Below are 25,765 nucleotides of genomic sequence, written 5' to 3'. Positions count from 1 at the left end.
TCAAGCCTTTATGTGGAGTAAAACTAAAACTAGAGGAAAACATTCTGAAAAGCAAACCAATCGTTTCAAATGTATTCCTTATGTAACAGAATTCTTCAAATAAAATCATCTGTAACAAAGAATAATTTTCCACATTCCTTAAGATTTTGTTTTTTAATGAAGTGCAGTTTAGGTAAATTTTTAGCATATTATTCTTATGGCTTAATTTTGTCACCGTGAGAAAAACATATGTGTTCCTTATCAAACTATTAAAATACATTCCTCTGAATATTCTTTCTTTTCCTCCCTATCCTATGTTAAGATTATAGATCATCATCAAATTTCTACTAAGGTAATAAATATGATTGTGTCAGAGACTTTCCCAACAAATACCATTCACCTTGGAAGATGATGAATTGATATATGTCCATCGTAAAATGTCCAGACTAATGCAGTCAATTCATCCATATGGCCAGCGTGTTCTTTCGGTGATGGACACCCTCTGACAATTTAATGCTTCATTTGCTTAGCTGGTACTTCATTCAACTTTCTTAAAAAATTGTCTAGTGACTTTGAGAAGGTATATAAGAAGATACTCCTACACATCTCACTTCCAACTACCACTCTTTCTCTTCTCTTTGCTTTTTTGAAGGTATAGTTTTTCAAAATTAATTATTGTAGTTAGAAAAGGAAATATAGGCTTTGTAAAGAAAAGTTTTTGAAAAAATTAACTATTAGTTGAGACCATGCCATGGTAAAGTTTGCCTATCAAGTCATTCTGAATTGGCGCAGGACCCTATGGTCCTTGCCCCCCATGTCCTCAGCCTGCCTTTTGTCTGTGGAAAAACTTTAGCCAAAAAATATGTTTAATCAGAGAAGTGAGAAAATGCGGAAACAAAGGAAAACAGAGGAGAACAAATAATAATAGTTTAGTCATTAAGCAAAGTCAAGGACCTTTAGTTCCTCCTCAAGGGCTATAGATAATATTCTGAGCCATGTCGTGTGAGCTGTCTTATAGGTACTGAAAACCCCACCGAGTGGAAGAGATTAACTACAGGATGACCAGACTGTAGCCATGACATAAGCTGCCACGGTTCTGAGAACTGGCCTCAAAGAAATGGGAACAAACCGACCCTGGGACTGAAGATTAACTGTACTTAAAACAATCAAGATGACACTGGTCAGACCACCGCATGACCAATTTCAAGATGACTGTCAGAGTTGACCATGCTGTTTCTGCATGTAACCCCTTCCCTCTGTCTATAAACACCTTGCCCCCTGATTGTCGGTGGGGGGATGGGAAGTTAGCCTATGGACAGGAGTCCGCCCTCCCCCAACCCCACCCCCAGTTGCCAGCATCCAATATAAGCAAACGTTCCTTTCCACCAACCTTGCCTCTTTATTGGCTTTTGAGCTGCGAGCAGCTAGACCCCACTTTCAGTTACAATTCTTCTAAGTGTATGAGGAGATTTGCAAAGAATGTAAGACCCTCTCACTGCCTCAAGTTTCTCTTAATCCAGTTAGAGAAACAAAGGTTATACAAACAAGGAAAGGGAAAAATATATACCAACATATTCATTTATATCTCAGTAACTATGTTGAACACTCACTCTGTGCCAGGGGCTGTTTTAGGCATTGGGAGGCAGCAGTAGACGTGGTCTCTGCTCTTCTGAAGATTTCTTTCTAATGGCGCAAGACAAATGATACAAAGCAAAGAAGCAAAGTGATATGAGGGAATAGATAGTTGCTGGGCTGGCTGAAAGATGTCTGTAAGGAGGAGACATCTGAGCAGAGATCTAGATACAGCGAGGGAACGAGTTTTGTGAATATCTGCTGGAAAATTTACCTGCGGAGGAAACAACAATGTACAACCCTCAGGATCGAGTAAGACTTGGGTATAGAAAGTGAGAATAAGTGGGTGATAGCAGAAGATGTCAGGGGAACTCCAAATTTAGAAACAAGTGTTTCTAATAAGGAATGGTGTATATAATTCATGATTTATCAAAGGAAGGTTGTGTCATGTTGCTAAACTTAAAAATTAGGAGGAATATATAGAAAATTCAAGAAAATTACACAAAATATTGTTTTATCTTTCAATGCTGGGTTATGAGTTGTATCCAATACCTTATTTTCTTCCTCTAGAAATTTTTCACGTTTCTAAAATTTAATATCTATAATTTAAAAAGTGTACAATTATGTACAGTTGACTCTTGAATTAACACAGGCTTGAACTACATAGGTTCACTTACATGAGCATCTTTTTCAGTAAACACTTACTACAGTACTACTTGATCCATGGTTGGTTGAATCCACAGATGTGGAACCAAGGACATGGAGGGCCACTGTAAAATTATACACGGATTTTCCACTGCACAGGGGATCAATGCCCCTAATCCCTGCATTGTTCAAGGGTAAACTGTATTGCAAAATATATTTATGCTAAAATAACATTCAATACCTGATATCTTATTGACGGTTGTTTTCTTGTAAGGAAGTGATTCCACAGGTGAGTCTTAAAAGCATAATTACCACATGAGACTTATTTAAAAGATAATATTGTGGAAAAGTAAACTGGGGTGTTAAATAGAGTAGGCCCAGCTCTGGCTGTATGTAGATCTGAAATCTCTCCTCCAACACTACTTCCTTTATTATAGAGTGGTCATTCTGTTTGTGACTTGTAATGAATTGAAAGCATAGTGAGGATTGTCTAATGAATAGTGTAGACAATAAACACTGAATTGTGAAGGACAGATGATCACTGTGAACTTGGACTGGTCAGTGCTAACATGGACTCTAGTTTTTCAAACCCACAAGCTTTCAGGAAGTAAAGGTGAACTTGGTTTCAAATAATATAGAGCTTTACTCATCAAGGAGATGCCACGACAACTAAAATGCAAAGAACAACACAATCACAGAGGATGAAATATAGAAACATACTGAAATCCGGGCTAATCCTGGCACATGTGAACTTCAAAAAAATAGTACAAATCTAGCTATTGTTCATATTTCACAAATAATAAAATAATTTGTTTACTCAAGTTAATGTGGCATATTTCTCCTAGTTTTGATTTACACATAATATGGTATCATATTCTTCAAGATTCTTTGGATACACAGTATAAAATACGTAAAGAAAAATGGAGGAAATAAAATTTTACCTATTTTAGAAAATGTATAATGCAAGTTTACTTTCTGTAAAGAAAGTTTGATGTACTTCTCCTAGTTGATATTTCAGTGAAGAATGTGAATATCTTCAATGTGAATGTTGCTTAGCTGCACAAAAAATTATCAATTATTTATTTTTACAAGATTGTTTGCAGAATGTTATTTACAATTTATTATTTACAGAATATTTTTGTAGTCTCTGTAATCCCTTTTTAAAAAACATATCTTGCTTCCTTCCTGTATTCTTATACATTTTCTCTTTTATATCATAGAAAATCTTCCTGATTTTCTTGAGAATTTTTAATTAAATTTTGATTAAATTAAATTTAGACTACTATATTTGTAGTTTTATCTTCCATTTTCTTTCATGGTGACTTTAGCTTTAAGTTTAAAATACAGCTCTAAGTGAGATTTTAGCTCAACTTATATATTCACACGGACTCAGGAAATATTTAGAGCTTGTAAGAAACCATTTTTAGTTTTCCAGGAAATAGAGGAAGACACCTTTGTTACAGGGGAGAAATTAATCATAGCAAAATAATGAAGCTAATACCTATCTTTCCATTTTTTAAATTTACTCATACATTTGTAATATTTTTGTCAAGAAACGCTTCACTAAGGGGATACCCGGGCAACAAAGATATACAGCCCAAGAGGGCAAGAAGGTTCAAGCACTTCTTGTCCAATATCGACAGGTTGGGGAGCTTTTACAGAGGGACAGAAGTACCAGTGCAGGAGGTAGAGTGCCATCCACTACTAGCTTCCCTCAGCTTCTGCCAATGTCTGCCCTCACCTCTTCTCATCAGACCTCATCAGACCCCTTCTGTAGGCCACCCCAGCCAGACCTGCCTTTCTATTTCATCCCGTGATCTCATTCTTCTTCCTTATTGCTTCACGTCAACACAGCTTTAGTTATAGTCCCTGAAACTGTCTCTTCTCCTCCCCAACACTAGTACCTTTAGGACATCATGTCCCTACACATAAAAATCCTCACCCACTGACAACTATTATCACTTTATTTGCTTTCCAGATTGAGTATAGACAAAAGAAAATCTCATCTTTCATAATCTAAATCAATACCCGTAGAAATATGCTTTGAATTGCAGGTGAGGTAAAAGGATGAGAAGGGATAACTAACAATTTTGACAAATGACCTTTTTTAAAAAAATTCTCATTGGGATTTTTTAAACTGTATTGTGGCATATTTAAAGTGTACATCGTGGTGATTGGATATAGTTATACATTGTGAAAAGATTCCCCTCAACTAGTAAATGAGACCACCCATCAACTCACATATTTACTTTTTTTTTGTTTTTTGATAAGAACATTTAAGTTCTCTTCTTAGCAAATTTCAATTATATGACCCATTGTTATCAACTATAGTCACCACGTTTTACATGAGATCATCTGACCTTATTCATTTTATAGCTGAAAGTTTTCACCTTTATGGTACAGGTTTGAAAAGCCTTACTTAACACCATACACAGTGACTATGGGTAGTTATAATGTATACACAATAAAGATTTTACAGTGAAGAGGCCATTATCTCCATTTTCTATACCTAGACCTTGATGTCTGGAAATTTCAGGTGTTTGTAAGGATTTTCTGACCTAACTTTGGTGTCAGATAGTGCCATGTCTGTGGATAAACCATGAATGAGACTGTTTAAGATTAAATGCATGCTAAGAAAAATGCATTTTTGATCAAACAATCAAGACAAGAAATAATATTGACTTTTAAAATAGAGTATATTATGGATGATAAGGTGAAAATAGCAGTAAAATATAAATCACATAGACTGACAATGAAAGATAGAAGAAAAAAGCAGAGATTTCCTGAATCGAATAAAGGAAATCACTGCAATTCTGCTGCCAGATGAAAGAAAATAAACTTGGGGACACAGAAAGCAACAAATACAAGGAAATACATTAAATAGTTAACAACAACAAAAACAACAAAACCATAAACTAAGCCAAACAATCTTAATCTTGAATCTTGGAATTGCAGAAATGTAGTGACATATGTTAAGATGAAAAATGTCTATAAAAATGCCTACTCTTCTTTGATTAATGGCTAAAAATTAGGTGCAACATTGAAGAAGGTAAAAACTGCTTTCCTCAGGGCAAGCAAAAGCAAACATGTGTATATGTGTAATTGTGCAAGCAGACACTTCACACAAACATAGGACTGTATGTGAGCATCTGAGAACAGCATGTAATTTTAGCATGAAATCCTGAATACTAAAGTTTAGTTTTTTAAAAAAATTATATGTTTGACTGTTTACATAAATCCATAATATTTATTTCATATAGCAGGAATGTCTGGTAATATAAATGTCAATTGGTTTCAATAACTTATTTTGATACAATATTCATCACAGTAAAGTATTAATGGCAAAAGCAAAATCATGTAATATGTTCTAGAATTGGGAATGATGTAACTCAGAGGAAAGTACTTTGTAACAAAGAAACATACCAATGTAGTGTTCAGATTTAACATGATTTGACATATCTGATATAGAAAAGTGCTGAAAATGACAGCTAAGTAAGTCTTCAAACAAAATCTGACAGTATTCTTTGTCTGCTTTTCCTTCATTACTTTTAAGTTATGCAGCAAAAGTGACTTAATCATTTAAATCATAAACAGAAGGACTTTAATGGCTAATATAGCAAAAAATAAAAGGGCCATCCCATTTGAGCCAATTTACCTTATCATTATTTTAATGTTTTTACTTTTCCAGTATAGTAACTATATAAAAATATAGATTTAAAAATCATAATTTTTCTAAAGGAAATCAAGTGAGTGCAGTTTGTGAATTATGCCTTTTATTTTCTATATTCTGATGCTTTGATATCTAGGGCTCTTGCTGACCCTGCAGAGTAACCTAATTCCTAAAAATAGCAAATAATTCACTAGAAGTACATCTTTCATATGGAAGCCAACCAATCCAGAGCCCATACCCCTTACCACCTTCTTTATAGGGTTTCCACATTCTCAGCTATTACCTACATAGGGTCAGGCACCAGACAACTAAGGACAGCCCTTATGCCTCAAAGTCCATCGAAATTACTCAATAAGCCAATCCTAAATCTGCTTGCTGTGCCTCAAGCATTCCTCCCCACAGAAACCACAAATGTTTCCGTATATGTTCTCTTCTCCTACAATTCTCCCTCATTCCCTCTACCCTCTGACCAATCTTGGTGCTTCCCCATGTGACCCTGCATGATGTCTGTGCCTCCTGTTTCTAGGGAACTATGAGTAAACACTTCCTTCATGGCAGCTGTTTCCATGTCTGCATATCTTATCATACCTGATTAAAACAAACCCCAGGTACTATTAAAACAGTACTATTTTCTATTAAATCTTAAAAAGAAAGGCCATTTGATAACAGGGTTATCAAGGGGTTTTTTGGTCCATATAATGACATTAGAATTAAAATATCTTTCTGCTTCTGACAAAATTTTGGTTACAATTTAAGGTATGACCACAAAAATAATTTTAAGGAGTTTAAATTTTAATTGGACATTATTTTATCAAACTCATTAGTTGTGCAAGTTTCAATGTAGCAGTTACAAATTTAAAGACTTCATTTTTAGACTACTTCATGACGCCTTATGTGCAGTGAAACACTTTCACTGAAATGTATGTCAAATCCTAGTTTCATACTGTCCTTTGATACATTTGAGTTTGCCTACTGAGATACGAAAGGCATGATTTTAAATTATATTATCATTTAACATAATTAGCAAAATGTTAATGGCTGAAACAATAATGACAAATACACTGGTTTTACTTTTCTTTTAAACTATACCTAGAAAAAAAATATTTTCACTTATGAAGAACTGATATTCTTTTTTTTAAAAAATTATTTATTTTATTTACTTATTTTTGGCTGCGTTGGGTCTTCGTTGCTGCATGCAGGCTTTTCTCTAGTTGCGGCAAGCGAGGGCTACTCTTTGTTGCGGTGCGCGGGCTTCTCATCGCGGTGGCTTCTCTTGTTGCAGAGCACGGGATCTAGGCACGCAGGCTTCAGTAGTTGTAGCATGCGGGCTCTAGAGTGCAGCCTCAGTAGTTGTGGCACACGGGCTCAGTAGTTGTGGCACATGGGCTTAGCTGCTCCACAGCATGTGGGATCTTCCCAGACCAGGGCTCGAACCCGTGTCTCCTGCATTGGCAGGTGGATTCTCAACCACTGCGCCACGAGGGAAGCCCAGAACTGATATTCTTATGGTGGTGTGATGCTATGCTCTTCACTCACAAGGAAAACTTTACTAATTTCAAGTCAAACTTGGGTGCAATGATGGGAAGATGTATACTATATAAATGTAATATTTACCCATTTTGCCTAGATTCCATGGAGCACTGCTTTCTCCTTATTTTACCGAATAGTAATATGTTAATCAAACCAAGAAATTCCTGCCTAACAAGACATCTCATACTAGAATATAAGTCAGAGAATAGGAGAACCAAGAAAGAAGTGCTAATAAATATCTACTGCTCATTCCACAAAGACAGAAAATCCATAGAGGAAAAGAAGAGAAAAGAAGTCCTCTTCAGATTTCTCAACTCTGGAGTCTCCTTAATCAGCAATGTTTTAAAAATGTGGAGATGAGCCTAGCTTGCCAGCTTTTTTCTATTTAATATAAATATTTTAATAAATCTCACATGGCTAGCTGCTATTAACATTATTTCCTCTAGAAGTAAAGAGATTTCTATAGTAAACACATAGAAAGGACATAATACCTCTGATTATACCTGTGTAGAAGCAGAAAACTCTTTAAGGATTGGCATTGTGGACTGAGGAGGTTGAAACACGGCTCTCTTCAATCCTCCTTCCCTTCCCTTGCACATAAAACTACCTGAATTCCATTGAAATAGACAAACCACTGTCGTGACTTACAGATAGTGTATTACTTTGCTAGGGCTGCTATAACAAAGTACCACAGACTTGGTGGCTTAGACAACAGAAAGTAATTGTTTCATTGTTCTGAAGGCTAGAAGTCCCAGATTGTTAGCATGGTTGGTTCCTTCTGAGGACCATGAGAGAAGGATCTGTTCCAGGTCTCTCTCTTTGGCTTGTGGATGGCTGTCTCATCCCTGTGTCTTCATATCATCTTCTCTCTTTTCATGTCTGTGTCCAAAGGTCCTCTTCTCATAAGGACACAAGTCATATTGAATTAGGGCCCATTCTAAGGACCTCATTAATTTAATTACCTATTTAAGGATCTTATCTCCTGTCATACTCTAAAGTAATAAGAGTTAGGACTTCAGAATATGAATTTTGGAGGAGGACAAAATTCAGCCCATAACAGATGGCATTCCTGATTATTGGAAGCTGTGACCAAGAAACTGTCTTGCAGAAGCAGAGATAGCAGGTCCACGGCAGATACTGCCCTCTTACCTTCAGAGTTCAGTGTGTGGGGTATGCAAAAGAGATGAAGCCAGGCAAGTACTCTATTACAGACATCCAGTGAACAGAACAATAGGACACCGAATTTACCTTCCCAGACTTCTTTGTAGAAAAACATCGCACTCGAAAAGGCATGCAGATCACCTATTATAGATAATTTTCCATTTCTTAAAACGTTCACTTTTTCATTCTTCTACCATTATGCAGGTTTTGTTTTGTTTTGTTCCTTGGAGAAATAAATCTTTAATGAATGTCCTTTAAATTTCTACTATAACATTCTCACTGATGATCTCTGGACACCTGAAGACAAATGCTTTTTAATCTATCTAACTAAAGCAAAATGTTGCTTCTAATGGTGCCTCTTGCTATATTAATACCTTACTTAGGAAATTTTACCCTTTTCTAAAATTTAAGGTTCCCAAAATACAGATGAAGCAATGGCCACGTAAGGCATCAAGCTGAGAAAATGTACTTCTGATGTTTGAGGTTTTTGTGCTTATTCAGTTTAATCATTTTAATGCCCCATTAATTTTTATATTAATCATAAAAATTCTGGATTTTTCTAATGTTGAAACCATTATATAATTCCTATCACATTCTTTATTTGCATACATTAAAACAGAGTTAGATAATATCCAGGATTCACCACAGACACTCATTAACCATTTCCCAACTTAGATTCCACTTCTGGGGTAAAATCGTGAATATGAGAACAGAGAAAGATAACCAGGTGCAAAGACTGTTTTATATTGCTTTGAATATTTTAGATAGTGCAAACAGATTATGAAGTTCTGTTTCAAAATTACTTGTCAAAAACACTGCTCATTCTTCAAGATCTGTGTCAATGATTAGCTCTTCATCACTCCCATAACCCCTGCACTGCTCTCCTCAGAAGTTACCAATAATTTTGTGTTTTGCCATCATGCCATTCTTTTGCTTCATGCACTCTTATGACCAGGGAACACACACAGAAGATCTAAACTCCACACCACAGCCAACAAGACCTGCAATATTTGGTTCCTGACAACCTCTTGGGCTTCATCCTCTCACTCACTCACATTGTTTACTCAATCCAGCCACCCTGGAATTCTCTTTTTTTTTTTTTTTTTTTTTTATGGTACGTGGGCCTCTCACTGTTGTGGCCTCTCCCGTTGCGGAGCACAGGCTCCGGACGCGCAGGCTCAGCGGCCATGGCTCACGGGCCCAGCCGCTCCGCGGCATGTGGGATCTTCGCGGACCGGGGCACGAACCCGTGTCCCCTGCATCGGCAGGCGGACTCTCAACCACTGCGCCACCAGGGAAGCCCTGGAATTCTCCTTTGTCCCTCACATATGACAAGCTCGTTCATCCTAGGACCTTTACATTAGCTCTTGCTTCTGCTTAGTAAACTCGCCCTACAAGTGATCACATCACAATTCCTCTTGGCCATTCATATCTGGGCTTAAATTATTTCACTTCAGAGAGAGTTTCTCTGACCACCAATCAGAAGTGAATTCCTAGTGTCTTCCTAATACATCAACTTGCTAGTTTGACTTGATTGTACTTTATTAAACTCTAATCATTTCTTATAAATCAATAATTCATTTGTTGATTTTCTGTCCCTCTCAATCACACTGTAAACTCCATAAAAGCAGAAGAATATCAGGTTTGTTCAACATTATCCCAGGGCAATCAAATCGGTGCTTGGAATACATCGGGGGAAAATTGTGGAATAAATGAATGAATCATTGGATGAATGCACATAATAAAGCTCATTCATGCATACATGAATATATGCTAGACACTATACTTGGCACTGAGAATCAGTTTAAGGTTTAAGGAGCACACATTATTTCAAAGTTGCCATTACCATTGAAACTAGAATACAATTTTCAAGTTAGGTAGAGAAGATTCAGTTTATCTATTCATTTAAGTTATTTTTGTAAGTTTAATTTGGACCTCCAAATATGTATGTGTTTCTTCCAACACCTTCTCTTGTAAGGAGGTATCTATTTCCACATCTCAAGTTCAGCTAGCCCTGTGATTTAAAAGACGAAATGTAAATATCTGATACTTTCAGCAAGATCGGAATCAAGTTGTAATCTCTGCTTTCTCTAGGCTAAGAACTTAACTTTTTAAGTGTCCATATCTTCATCTAAAATGTAGTCTAGGGCTTCCCTGGTGGCACAGTGGTTGAGAGTCCGCCTGCCGACGCATGGGATGCGGGTTCGTGTCCTGGTCCGGGAGGATCCCACATGCCATGGAGCAGCTGAGCCCGTGAGCCATGGCCGCTGAGCCTGCGCATCCGGAGCCTGTGTTCCGCAACGGGAGAGGCCACAACAGTGAGAGTCCCGCGTACCGCAAAAACAAAAACAAAATAAATAAAATTAAAAAATAAAATGTAGTCTATACAGCAGTCATTAACCACGTGCATGAGGTATTGAGCACCCGAAATGTGGCCAGTGCAACTGAGGAGCTAAATTTTTCATTTCATTTGATGCTAGTTAATTTAAACTTAAAACTTGGAGCAATGTAAAAGATTCCCCATAAGAAAAATTAGAAAAGTACTTCGCTGATAATGATAAATTTACTTCCTATTAAAAATTATACCATTTCCTTATGTTCCTGTTAGGTAATGTGCAAACGTATCACCATATGTGGTAAGAGGCCTAAAATCATGTCCTGATATTATGTGTGCATTGGCATCAGGGGAAAGCCTGGAGGGCCTCCAATGTCCTAATGGCAATTGCTCCTCCCTACTGTGTTCCTAGGGATAAGATCCCTGCTCAAACAACCCTTCTAGTCGTGGGCACCAGGCACAGTATCTGATTTTCCCTGAGGGGCAAATGTCAGTGTCCTGACAGCCCACAAGATTGTTCACACAAGCCAATCACATCCTCCTGCAGGAACCAGAGGCCATCTCATCCCCTTGTTATTCTGAAGCCTGCCTACCACAGCCCTTAGCCGTTCATTCTTCCCAAGTGCTGCCCCCATGTGGCCCTGTGCAACGCAGCGTCCTCCTGTCCCAGGCTGCCAGTATATGGGACTAAAAATCTACTGTCAATCTCACCTGTCCAGTGTCAGGTGTTCTGCTTTCAGCCATCACCATAACTCCAGAGCAGAGATTCCTCCACCAACAAGGTGAAAAGGAAATCAAAACACAATTAACATTTGATCATTGTGAATATTCTTTTTCATGGGGAATAGTTTATATGTGTTCAGAGTATAAATTTAAAACTTATAAATAGCATACCTATCCAATGGTCTATTATCCTAATCCAGCCTATTAACACTGTCAATAACAAGTATTTCTTTTAATTTTCATAATCAGTGCCATTCATATGCATATAATTTGAATAATAAGAATGCCACTATTCACTCATTTTTTTTCTCTACAAAAACAGCAGTTATGAATAGTTCAACTTAATATTTGCAAAATATTTTTTCATGCTAGATAACAGTGTGTAAAGATGCTGCATTACTTTACTGAGCAGCTGGTATCCAGATTCCTCCTAGTGTTGCTTTAAGTCTGGCAAGTCCTGGAAGGTAAAACTCCACTTTCCAGATTCTTGCGAAGCTAAAACTTTAAGTGGTTTATTTACTGGCAATGAGATGTTCTCTAAGATATCTGAATTCATCTGGGAACAAAGTTCTGCAGAAAGAGCAAGGACAGTGATGTTAGGATCACCCAGTTACTGGTCTAGATCTGGCAGCAGGGCACGGGTCTCAGCCAGCTCTTCCATCACAGCTTCCGGATACTTGCTTGTACTGAAGGTCATGTGTTCCTGCAGCTAACCATGCTGTGCTGGATTCTTTCTTTCTTTCTTTCTTTTTGGCTGCGTTGGGTCTTCGCTGCTGGGCGCGGGCTTTCTCTAGTTGCGGCAAGCGGGGGCTACTCCATTGCGGTGCGCGGGCTTCTCATTGCGGTGGCTTCTCTTGTTGCGGAGCACGGGCTCTAGGTGTGAGGGCTCAGTAGTTGTGGTGCATGGGCTCAGTAGTTGTGGCTCGCGGGCTCTAGAGTGCAGGCTCAGCAGTTGTGGCGCACGGGCTTATTTGCTCCGTGGCATGTGGGATCTTCCTGGACCAGGGCTCAAACCCGTGTCCCCTGCATTGGCAGGCGGGTTCTTAACCACTGCGCCACCAGGGAAGTCCCTGTGCTGGATTCTTGATCCACGAATCCTGACTAAGATGGTTTGGTCCTGGAGCCAGCCCTTTTCCTCCAGTCTCGTTATTGTACCCAATGGAGAAAAGCCTTGGGCAGACCATTCCTTTGATGATGTTCTAAGTCTCATTCCAGGAAGTCCAGATAGCACTTGCACCTCCTACCCTAACATAGTTTTAAATGTACTTCTGCATAAAAATTAACTTTCTGCTTAACATAGTGACTTCTGTTACGTTTGACTGAACCCTCGGTTTATACTAGTTTATTGGAGTGAATCACCATGATTATGCACCCCTCAGCAACACAGTTTAAGTGTACTGTGATTCGCAATTACTTCTATCTTCATCATTTCACTGCCTTGCAGTGATGTGATGGCTAATTTTATATGACTGAACTTTTCGAACCCACTTAAAGTACGATGCCACATTTCACATACTTTTGAATCATACCTAAATCTTCTGGGTCCCAGAATCACTGATGATGACCATACCTCTCAACTCAAATTATCAGCGGAACAGTTAATGCAATGTAAGTGCTGCTTATAATTTGGGCTCATTTTATGTAAATCACTAGATGAATCCTTTTTTAAAATCTATTTTTCCCTGAATAAATTGTCCTTTGAGGTGATCTAGAAATTGAGTAAAATTCTGTCATGTAATCAAGGATGGAAGGGCATACATTTGTTCCTTTAAAGATAGAAAAGTATATAGATCCGCTGAAGTCGGAGGAAGGGCTGAGTAACCGAAAGAAGGCCAGTGTGATAGGAATACACTGAACTGAGAATGGGCCACTGGGCAGACTGGAGACAGGACTGGAGATGAGGCTAAGGGACCTTGAAATCTGCAATTTAATATCAGATACCCACATTTATACAGCCAATTAACCAACATGATGAGATGGTCAAACAAAAGGAACCTGACAGATTTTGGGGATGAGGAAGGTGTGAAGAACAGAGCGACTGATGTCTGTATTGTGAGCAGTGAGATGGTCCAGGGTGAGGGGGCCGGGGTGTGTGGATGGGCAGGCGAGGAGCGAAGTTCTGGGCGGAGTCTGAGCAGGTGAAAGCCCCATAAGTGAGTAGGGCTGTAGCTGAGAAATGGAAGGTTTTGCAGTGCATATGGTTTAGCACAGAGTACAGGGTGGAGAGTGGCTCTAAATAAAGCTACAAAACCAATAAGGCCCGTGAGGAGCCTTGTAAGATATATAAGGTCAGGATAAATTTATCAGTAGAATTGCCTATTGTTGCTCTGGAAACACAAGGAGTGCTCTGTGATATGGCTGGAGTTCCGATTTAAGTCATAAGCGTACTCCAGAGACATTTATGCCAAGTTTCAATATTCCCTAGCTTTAAGAGGATGCAGCTTGCTGTGGAATGAAATGGGATGATAATTAAACTAGCAGAAGGCCACAGCACAGCATCTTGCACTATGGAAGGAATACAGGTTGCAAAAAGGAAACCCCCTTTTGCACAACGGACAGAGCAGTTATCCTATATTTCACCTCTTCTGTCAGATCCAATAGATACACAGCACATATGCTTTCTGTCTAGTTTCAAAGGTGTGCTTAGAAGACAGGCATACCTTAGGGGCAAGAGGAAGAATGGATTTCAAACAACATAGAAAGATGGAATAAATATCATGCTTAAAAAATGAATTTCTCCATCTGTCTTGTCATAAGAAGCAAAAACTTTAGAGGAGCCTACTTCTCTTCGTGGAAAAATGTCTTTACAATGTTCATTAAGAATCTTTGAACACTGACCATGTTAATATGCTATTCATATGTGGGAAAATAATTATTAAAAGCTAGAAGAGGAGATTATATTTTTGTAGATATTAATTAAATTAACAGGGCTACAGGGCTCTATGTGTTATGTACAAATAATTTATTATTTCCAAGGACCTTGTGTCTACCCACTGTTTAAATAGCAGACTAAATATGACAGTGATGTCTTGCTATGATATGATGAGTCTGACAAGTTGAGAGATACATATATACACATAGATACACACATAGATACACACACACACACATATATATATATACTCATGTAAATATATAGATATATGTGTGCATCTATATGTCAGAAATAGATGTTTATTTTAAGACATTTTATTAAATGAATGGTGAAGTAATTAGCAGAACAACATAAGAAATAAATTTGGAAATATGAGAAAAACAAAGTTTAGAAAAAACAATCACTGAGAATATAATGGAATTTATGAAAAAATATATAAACTGAGCATGACCTTCTTAAATGTTTGCAGTGAGGGTTAGCTAGCTTGAAATGAAAGGAGACCTCTGATTTCTGGCATCAGAAAAATATAGAAGAGAGTATTCCATTCTCTCTAAATTCCAGAGGAAAACAAAGAAGAACATAACCTATTTATTAAAAATCACTTCAATTGATTGTTTTAAACATCTTTATTGGAGTATAATTGCTTTACAGTGTTGTGTTAGTTTCTGCTGTACAACAAAGTGAATCAGCTCTATGCATACGTATATCGTATATCCCCATATCCCCTCCCTCTTGCATCTCCCTCCCACCCTCCCTATCCCACCCCTCAAGGTGGTCACAAAGCACTGAGCTGATCTCCCTGTGCTATGCAGCTGCTTCCCACTAGCTATCTATTTTACATTTGGTAGTGTATATATGTCAATGCTACTCTCTCACTTCGTCCCAGCTTACCCTTCCCCCTCCCCATGTCCTCAAGTCCATTCTCTACATGTGTCTTTATTTCTGTCCTGCCCCTAGGTTCATCAGAATCTTTTTTTTTTTTAGGTTCCATATATATGTGGTAGCATACAGTATTTGTTTTTCTCTTTCTGACTTACTTCACAGACTTTAATTGATTTTTTACAGGGTAGACACTGCTCCAAGTACTTACAAATAGTATACACAGATATTAACTCACACAATCTTTATAACAACCCTATGAAATGCAATACTCTTCTTAGATCTATAATATTCTATATTATAGAAAAAAGAAATGAGGCATGGAGAGGTAAAATAACTTTTCCAAGTTTATACTACTAATATATAGCTATGCTGGATTCAAATATAGAGAATCCAGCAGGAAGCCTATGCTGGTACTATCTACAATTTTGTGCCAAATCTAAGACATCAAACTACTGGAACCTAAACTACCCAGGCAAACTAAAATGCCCAATGGAGTAGAAACTACTTTGTTACTCAGAGTGTAATGCAAATGCTTCATTCATCATATAAGTTTGATGAAATAAAAAAGTGTTTTTTTGACTCTGAATTGCGTGCTCTGGGAAAAGTGCTGAAACCTAACGTAGATTTATTTTGACCTGCGCCACATAGAATCTTTCCTTGGTAATTTGAAATGTATATGACAGTTTGTTTTAACCATGAACCACAAGTATGTCTCTATGTGTTTTAAAATAGAATAAGAATCCCAAATGGGTTAAAGACAAACTTATACTGTACCTAAATAATCTGCATCTCCCCCCAAATTTTAGCTGCATGACTGGCTGTAAGAAGATCAGTGAGAAAGCTCTTCCTGCTAAGGGTGCTTGTACAAGGAAGTGAGGGGGGAGGGCTACAGCATGGAAGCTCTAACAAGAAAGGTTGTAGGATCAGGAGAAGATGCAGAAATCCCGAGAGTGGAACTGGAATATGACAAAAGGTCATAAAGAAACTCACAATTGTAATAAGAGTCAATGAAACTCAGCGTTGCCAAAGACTCCGCACATAAAGATGCAAGGAATATTATCAAGAAATGATGATGCAGGGTTTCTGACCACTGGATGTGGAACGTACATCACTGCCAGGCTTCTAGAACTGCTTAGTGTTTGTATGCCAACCTAACTTCCTCAGGGTACTCAGTCTCTATAGGAGCCAGAGCATGACAACAGTGGAAATTAGTGAAGCATTTCAGATGTTTCGCCATTCTAAATACTATAGATAAATACTGAGATTTTTATAGAGTTAGAAGGAGTGATTCTGTTTTGATTGTAAACCAACCAGGTAATTAACTCCTTCAGATTTATTACACATACAAATTGTAATCTTTCCTATGATATTATTGTACTCTGATTTTTCGAGAACTATATTTTTGTGATATCCAAAGATCAGATATTAAATCTACTTTGAGGCATCTCATAGGGTAGTTCCATTAATAGGATATATAGTAAATAAGTCTGAAGAAACTTTATACCTTTATCTACCTACCTATACTGTTAAAAATAGATGCTTTAAACATCTACCTATATTTTCACCATGGGCATTTATTAAACAAACATTCAAATATTGCATATTACTTAAGATTAGTTTCAGCCAGTGCCCCCAAATGATAAGAAGTTACTTGTCCTAAGTGTTCTTTTCATAGTGGTATGAATTGCAGTCATAGATTGTATTGCCATAAGATACAGATACACAATCAAAATGTTACGCCTTTGTTTTCAGACCTGATATGACTTTTCTCGTGAGCAACACCATCTCCAGTTTAAAATTTTGTTACGTCTAAAAATTTAAGTAGTTTGTGAAGATGTATATCACGATATTTGGGATATTGTTCAGTCTGTCACATCCCTCCCTCGGCTTGTATGTAAGATAGAAGGGGCTCATGTGACCTTGTAGAGTTGGGAGGAAAGGGGCTTTCTAGAACACTGGTGATGCTGTCTTGTGGGGTGACTGCCATCTGCTCAGGTATATTGAGTCGAGTTGCTTTCTTGAGCTTACTTGTTACATGTTGTTAACACTTTCAGCTAAATAAACATGTTACCTATTCTTCTCAGCTCAGCCAGGCCCTTTCTCTGTCAACCATGCTGCTCCAGCCTCTTCATTCTCCTGAGGCTGCAGGGGTTGGAGTGGCCACCTGGTACAGGTGTTTTCTCAAGTACACAAAAGCACTGAGAAAAGATTCCTTAGCCTTCCCTGTGTTTAGCTCCATCCTTCAATGAATCACCTTGCATGCCCTGAGATGAACTGATCCTTTCTCTCATTACCATCTTAACATGCTTCCCCATAAAACCAGCCAGCAATACTGCCCTTATGTCATATTTTTCTCAATTGACCATGGGGCATTAAGCCTCGTGACTTAGCTGTTGTGGAAAGCACCATTTGTGCTGCCATCTTCGCACATCAAGCTTTCATCATCACAGAAATATAAGAGCAATTTCATGATTTCATTCACCACACCTATCCCTTAATACTAAATGGGAGCTAAAGGTATTTAGGAAAATATTTTTCTTAACCACTCCTTTCAAGTTACTGCCTTGATGTTGAAAAGTAACTCTGTCTTTATTTTGTTTCCATTGTTGTCTCACAAAAATTTTGCTCACCAATCCATCAACATTGCTCTTGTCCACGTAAACAACAAAATTTAGGTCGTGAATTCCAATGGTCTGTTCTCAGTCCTGATTTATTTTTTATTTTATTTTTTTTCGGATTCATCGGCAACACTTGACCCAGTTGAAACACTTCCTTCATGTGATGTCAGGACACCTCCCTTCTTGTTCCACTCCTGCACTGACCCCTTTTGTTTTTTTTCAGTTCTTCTTCATCTCCCGGACTTCTTTTCACTATAGCTCCCCTGAACTTGTATCTTTACTCTCCTCTAAACTTGCTCCATTAGAGACCTAATCCTTTATCAAGTTGTTTAAACCCATTTTACTGTGAGGATATAGTAGTGGCTAAGAGCATGGTATCTAGGGCTGGACTGCCTGTGTTAAAATCCCAGGTGTGCCACTTACCAACTAGGCAATCTTGGAAAACATTTCTTTACCCTCTTAGTCTTATTTTCCTCCTCCATAAAATGAGGATAGTATTATTAGTACCTGTCTCATAAATTTGTTATGAGGATTAAATTAAAAGAGCCATTACATACAAAAAGCTTAGAAAAGCACCTGATATATAGGGGATTTTACAGTTTTGCTTAACAATGCACACAGGTCAAATGTCATAGGATTTATACACCAGAGGAACTCATTCCTGAATTTCATATAAATATATCCCACTGCCTAGTCAACATTTCTTTAAGATGTTTAAAGGCAGCTCAGACTTTGCAGACTCAGTTAATGGCAAAACCATCCTCCGATTTCGCAGGCCACACATCATGGAGTTACCCTGGACCTCTCCCATCTTTTCACACCACACATATAATTCGCCAGCAAATCATCTAGTCTCAATCTTCCTACTTCTCACTCTTTAGTCTGCTGTCTCCCAGTTCCCAGCTATAATCATTGCACACCTGTGTTATTATCATTGCCTTAAGAAGGATTCCCTAATGCCAGGACTGTGCCCCTATAGTGCATCATCAACACTGCAGCCAGAAAAGTCCCCTTCAAAGATAAGATGCCTCGGGCTTCCCTGGTGGCACAGTGGTTGAGAGTCTGCCTGCCGATGCAGGGGACGGGGGTTCGTACCCCGGTCCGGGAGGATCCCACGTGCCGCGGAGCTGCTGGGCCCGTGAGCCATGGCTGTTGAGCCTGCGCGTCCGGAGCCTACGCTCCGCAAGGGGAGAGGCCACAACAGTGAGAGGCCCGCGTACCGCAAAAAAAAAAAAAAAGATAAGATGCATCATGGTACTGCTCTACCCAGGTCCATCCAATGCCTTCTGGTCTCACTCAGAGGAAAAAGCAAAGTCCTTACCCTGCCCATGAGGTCCACTGTCTATCAGAGCTCATTTCCTGCACTCCTTTCCCACTCTCTCTCTCAGCTTCTGTCGCACTGATCTTGCTGGGTTTTGATGATGTACGTCAAATAGCTCCCACCTTTTCACCCTGAAATGTGTAGTTGACTTCACAATGCTGTTCTTGAGATATGTGCATGGTTGCTCCCACATTTTTCTCACGTCTTTCCAAATGTCATTTTATTGGGAAGACCTTCACTTAACCATGTTTTTAAATTCTGCAAAATACTATTTCCCCTTTGCCCTCCAACACAGAAACTTCCTATCACTCTTCTCAGCTTATTTTTAGTATAGTATTTCTCATTTTCTATAAATTGATTTAGCTATAATTTAAATATGATTTATATGTTATATAATTTCTTTACTTTTATTCTTTTCACAAAAATGTAAGCACCAACATGGTTAGTAATTTTTAATGATATGTTTCACAAATTTATACACTACCCAAAGAGAGTCCTTGGCACAAAGTAATGTACAGATTGTTTTCAATAATATTTTTGAGTAAATTAATCCATGAATCTATAGTATAATTTACCTCCCCTCCCTACCAAGCACTGGATGCTTTATTTAAACTAGGGAGAAAATCATTAAGGAAAAAAATAAAGAGGATAAGTGAATTAATTTTTGTTTGCATGTCAACCACTCTACAGAGGTATCCGAAATATAAAAAAGAATTTTAAAATGATATTAAAATACATTTAAAATATAATATCATTTCTCTCTATTCTCCCTATTTAATAATAATTTTAAAAATAATTTTGATATGTAGACATAGGTGCAAATATTTGCTCTTTTTATATAGTAGCTTATTGTTTTTTAGCAGACTCTGGGACCCATAAGTTTGTGATTAAATAGCAGGCGTAGGGGCTTTCCTGGTGGCGCAGTGGTTGAGAGTCCGCCTGCCGATGCAGGGGACACGGGTTCGTGCCCCGGTTTGGGAAGATCCCACATGCCGCGGAGCGGCTGCCTGCGCGTCCGGAGCCTGTGCTCCGCAACGGGAGAGGTCACAACAGTGAGTAGGCCCGCGTACCGCCAAAAAAAAAAAAAACACAAACAAACAAAAATAGCAGGTGTAGTTATGAAGTCAAAAGTGATTTAGCCCATTTTTAGTGCAAAAATATACAGCAGTTTCTCCCATTTACTTAATACTGGTTTTAGTTTATGTGGCAAGGAAGCCTCACTGAATCTCAAAGTTCTATGCCCTCCTTACCTCGAATTGGTCCTGGGAAATTCAGTACAATGTTGTTAGAAAACATATAAAGGAACAACTAAACGCAATGATATACAATACAACAAGCTATTTTACTCTAAAATCATTACACAAGCTTGTATCAAAGCATATGGTACTTAATCACCATTCCAGAGGAAGGAAAAGTGGTAGCTAAAAAGATGTTTGAGGGCTTCCCTGGTGGCGCAGTGGTTGAGAATCAGCCTGCCAATGCAGCGGACACGGGTTTGAGCCCTGGTCCGTGAAGATCCCACATGCCAGGGAGCAACTAAGCCTGTGTGCCACAACTACTGAGCCTGCGCTCTAGAGCCCGTGAGCCACAACTACTGAAGCCTGCTCACCTAGAGCCCCTGCTCTGCAACAAGAGAAGCCACTGCAATGAGAAGCCCGTGCACCGCAATGAAGAGTAATAGCCCCTGCTCGCTGCAACTAGAGAAAGCCCACGTGCAGCAACGAAGACCCAACGCAGCCCAAAATAAATAAATAAATACATTTATATATATATAGAAAAAAGATATTTGGACTAAATTAGAGTAGTATAGGATTACCTGCCAAATGGAAAGAAAGGTTATTTGTCCGAAGCTTGAAGTATAGAAGAGGGTTCACCCCGTGCAGAGGTAGAATTAAAAGATGTGCTATTCTGCTCTGCTTTTCAAAGACAAGTTGTGGTGTTCCAAAATGTCAGATAAAATCATGTTCAAATATGAACTCAAAATACATTTCAATGCTAAATATAAATATATATTTTAATTATCAGCCACTCTGGGTTTATAACACTATAGCTCCCCTTAACTCAAATAGATAATTAGGTATTGGCTACATTAAAAGAATCATTGCCAAGGGATATTTGATATTAAACCAGGGAATCAGAAACTGGAATCTACTTGTGTCTCCTTAATAGGCTCAATAATTATCCTTGAAAAGTGATTTTACTATTCTCTGCTCTGTCCTGGTGTTTTTATAAAATTGCCAAGTTCAGTTGTATTATGAACGTGATTTAAAAGAATACTGAGAAAATTAACAAATTAGTACTTTTCAAGAGTTTTAAAATTTGATTAAAGTTTCTATCTTCAACAAAAAATGAAACCTCTTACTGTGCATGATTCACTCATTTGCATCTAAAGACCTTTGATTAGAATAATTTTTCAAATATAATCAATTAGTAACAGGCCATTTGTTTACTAAATGTTATAGAAGAGACCCAGCTGTCTTTATCTGCTTCATTTGACTATTCTGAATTTACAATTTCCTCATGACATTTCACTATTTAAACACGTTTAACTAAACATGAAGATCTTTTGGGACTGGATATTTTAAGGTTATCTTCCATATACTGTCAAAGAAGAAACATGTTTCAATCTGAGAAAATGATTAGCTTTTCCACGTAAGTTGACTCCACTTTTAATACACCCTCGAAATATATCTCATCACTTACTCAATTTATTAGGATGTAGAAGGGGCCTTTTCTAAATCAACTTTAAAATTATGTTCTGCTGACTTGCAAATGGCAGGTCAGTGCTAACTGAGAGAAGCCTTAAAAACTCTTGACACATTTTATCCCTGCACAAGATTGCGTGCTCTCTGTGTTCTAATCCTTGGCTTTCCAATATTGCCTTTACGAGGTTAAGAAGATGAATGTTCATTGCTTTTAATCCTCACCATGATTTATGAGCCTCTTGGTATCCTTTCCCCAGAGCAGCTACAACTGTGTGGTTGTTCTGCCTGCTGCTTAAATTACAGACATCTGCAAAGTAAATTACGGATTGTTGTCCCATAGACCATAACAAAGCATTCGCTTCATCTCTCCTGCAGGATTTTTTTTTATTAGAACAAAGACCATGTGCATTTTTACTTGCTTTTGTACTGAAGAATTTTAAGCTAAACTGAATGATAGCACAGTGGCCTGAATTATGACCTGTCACATAACATCAAAGCAGCATGACATATAAACAGGACTACTTTAAAGCTAGAAAAAAAACCCCTCCCATTTATTTATCTTTCTTTTTTATTTAAGGAATACCACCTTTAGGTTCTCAGAAGGAAGGTAACCTTTAAAATTAGCTAAAAATATGTGCTATGGAATAAAGATGCAGGTAAGTGACCTGAGTCTCCAAGCAAGCAAGATTTTAAGAGCATCTTGTGGATATTTAAAACTAAATATTGAGCAAATAAAGAGAAAATTACATGAAGGAGAATCCATGGAAGATTGGGGCATCTTTTTTTAGATTTTTTTTTCTTGTACTGATATCACTGGTAGTAAACCTGTTTTAATATCCTGGAAGTATGTCACAATCATGAGTAACTGGAACAATTCTTTCTTCTGAATAAAAAGCCTAGCAGAGTCTAAGTTGAAATAGTCAACTCGCTCTGTATTTTCCTTTCTTTTCTGTGCTTATTATTCTGTGTCGATGATGAATCATAATTCCCAATGACAAGTCCATTGCGCAATCCTAACAGGCATGTTTCAAATGACTAACCTTTGACAATTACCCCAAATTAGAAATATTCCAGCATTTATTTTCTTCAGATGTGCTAATTGCAACCCAAACAATAACCCATCAGGGGAAAACTACACTAACAAAAAAAAATTTTTAATCATTTTTAATAATGCCTTACAAAGTATATTTCTTTCTTAAACAGATGGCTCTGCAGTTCATTTTTGAACCCTACTGTCAACTCAGCAGGATGTTGTGAGCACTAAAACCAGATATGGTCTAATCCAGTCCTAGCTGAGCAGATCTATTGCTCCCTCTGTGTCCATCAGATTGTGTTTCACCTCGTCACGGCTGAGAAGCGATATTCTCTCGGTGTCAGGACCTGATATTCATACCTACGGCCTAAAGACTTTATTTTTCAAGATAGATCCTTGATTTGTTTGCCTCTGTGTCAGTCTCTGTGTTAATTCCCAACATTCTCCTTTTGCAACCGCACTTCACCTCTTTGTCCTATTGAAATGTTATAAAATTCACCACATATGAAATAATATTACATATCTTCATGCCTTTTATACATCTATACCCTCTTATTTACATATTTGTATGTACTTCTTTTTAAAATCAGCTCAAATGGCCTTTTCCTGTGTTTTCCCTTCCCTTTCAACCAAAACATGAAGAATGGAATCCCACCTCAACTTCTCTGCAATCATAGCATTTTTCATATTGAAACAAAAAAGGATTCTATAAATAGTCAAGCGTGCTGTTTGACCATATGAAAAACACATGATTTATTTCTTTTCTTTTTTCTTTTGACATAATTTATAAAAATAATCTAATTACTTATTAGGCAATCATGGACCTAAGTAAAAAGTGAGTAGAATAAACAGTAAATTTTGTGAAATGTTAAAGGAGAAATAGACTGTTCTTTCTTTGTTCAGAAAAGAATTTACAGAAGGAGGTGCTGGGATTGTAAACAGGCTCCAGGGCATTAATGTATTCAAAAATAAATTAACAGTAGACAAATATTTTAATACTAAATTTGTTTGCCTTGACACTTATATCGTCAATGTTCTTGGATATCACTGTCTATTTTTTTTTTTTTTCTTTTCTGGCCACGCCATGCAGCTTGTGGGATCTTAATTCTCTAACCAGGGATTGAACCCGGGCCACGGCAGTTAAAGTGCCGAGTCCTAACCACTGAACTACCGGGAAGTCCCTCAGTCTATTCTACTATATCATTCCACTGAGATTACTTTCAGGTCTATTTTCACATGTGAAATTTATGAAAACCCTTATGCTAAAAGGGAAACAATTTCAAGCCATTCTCTTCAAATGTCTTCTGCATTAATTTGAACTCTCTCCTGATTGAAAACAAGTGAACATTCTAATTTCTTTAAATTTACTCATTCTCAAGTTATTATCTCTAAACTATTCTTAAGTAAAATGATTATCAAGCTCATATATTTCTTTTAATCTTCAGTTATAGCACAGGGAGAACCAAAGGACATTTAAAAAGAGTATGGGGCTTCCCTGGTGGCGCAGTGGTTGAGAGTCCGCTTGCCGATGCGGGGGACGCGGGTTCGTGCCCCGGTCCGGGAGGATCCCACATGCTGCGGAGCGGCTGGGCCCGTGAGCCATGGCCGCTGAGCCTGCGCGTCCGGAGCCTGTGCTCCGCAACGGGAGAGGCCACAGCAGTGACAGGCCCGCGTACCGCAAAAAAAAAAAATAATAAAAAATAAAAGAAATAAAAAGAGTATGTTTGTCTTTCATCTGGATCTTTGGATGTTTTAATGCTTCATTAAGCTTTAAAGTGAAAGATGCAAAGTCTTGCATTAATAATTAGAATGGTATGGTATTAATTTTGTATTACTCATTCTTGTATCACAGATACTATTTAGCTTGGTGAAATCATGGTTTTGTAAGAAGGATCTGTTTCTGGTTAAAGGAATAAAATGTGAAGTGTTAACCTCTCTTACCCTATCAATCCTAGTATAAGTTCTGGAATAAAAAACCCACTCCAAAATTATTTAGAATCAGAGATTTTAAAATTATTCAAATTTTCTATAAAATACAAAGATGTTACAAAGTAAAAGTAAGATATTTTCTATAAGGTAGATCTGAATATTGATGAGAACAAATTAAAGGATAAATGGATGACAACAAAAGGATTAGGAATCAGTAGTGTTTGAAATATAAAATGGTTAATAATTTTATTTCAAAGTTTTAATACTGAAAAAATTTTAAATTTGTCCTCAGATCTGACAAATTGAAGTTCATTGATGTTGTAAAGGTAGATTAACGCATAACATTTTTGAATGAATGTATCTCATAAAAGAAAAGTTAAAAACAAAAGGTATAATTTTTCTATTTATTAAATATGAGTATGCAGAGAGACTTTGAACAAATATCACAGCAAGATCCATAAAGCCACATTAGCTTAATTACATAGTTGCCTTATCTCTTTAACCTTTTCTTTCTGAGCTATTATATCATGGTTAATCTTAACTGATCACAGATTGAGAACTGAGAAAATGAAACTTGTTTTGACTGTAGCCTAAGAATAGATGCTACATTTACCAAGCAAGGAGTGTCAAGGTGGTGCTTTAATTATTGTTTCTAGAAGGTTAACTGTAGATGTCTAAATCTCAGGGTTTAGATTTCTCATCAGCAAAGGAAAATCAGCCTACAATTGCCTTCTGAAGAAACAATTGAACTAGACTCTGTCATATTAATATTAATAAAGACAAGAGA

The 25,765-nt window shown here is 37.6% G+C and overlaps 1 protein-coding gene across 1 annotated transcript in view; it reads right to left on the bottom strand.

The window, feature by feature from the left end:
* CDH12 (cadherin 12) overlaps positions 1–25,765 on the bottom strand; it is a 977,416-nt gene that overhangs the window by 627,390 nt on the left and 324,261 nt on the right. The window lies entirely within an intron of this gene.

The sequence above is a fragment of the Orcinus orca genome, chromosome 3 (genome assembly GCF_937001465.1).
Source record: "Orcinus orca chromosome 3, mOrcOrc1.1, whole genome shotgun sequence".
Taxonomy (NCBI): Eukaryota; Metazoa; Chordata; class Mammalia; order Artiodactyla; family Delphinidae; genus Orcinus; species Orcinus orca.
Note: the sequence above shows the minus strand (reverse complement) of the source record. Positions and strands in the feature narration are given on the sequence as shown.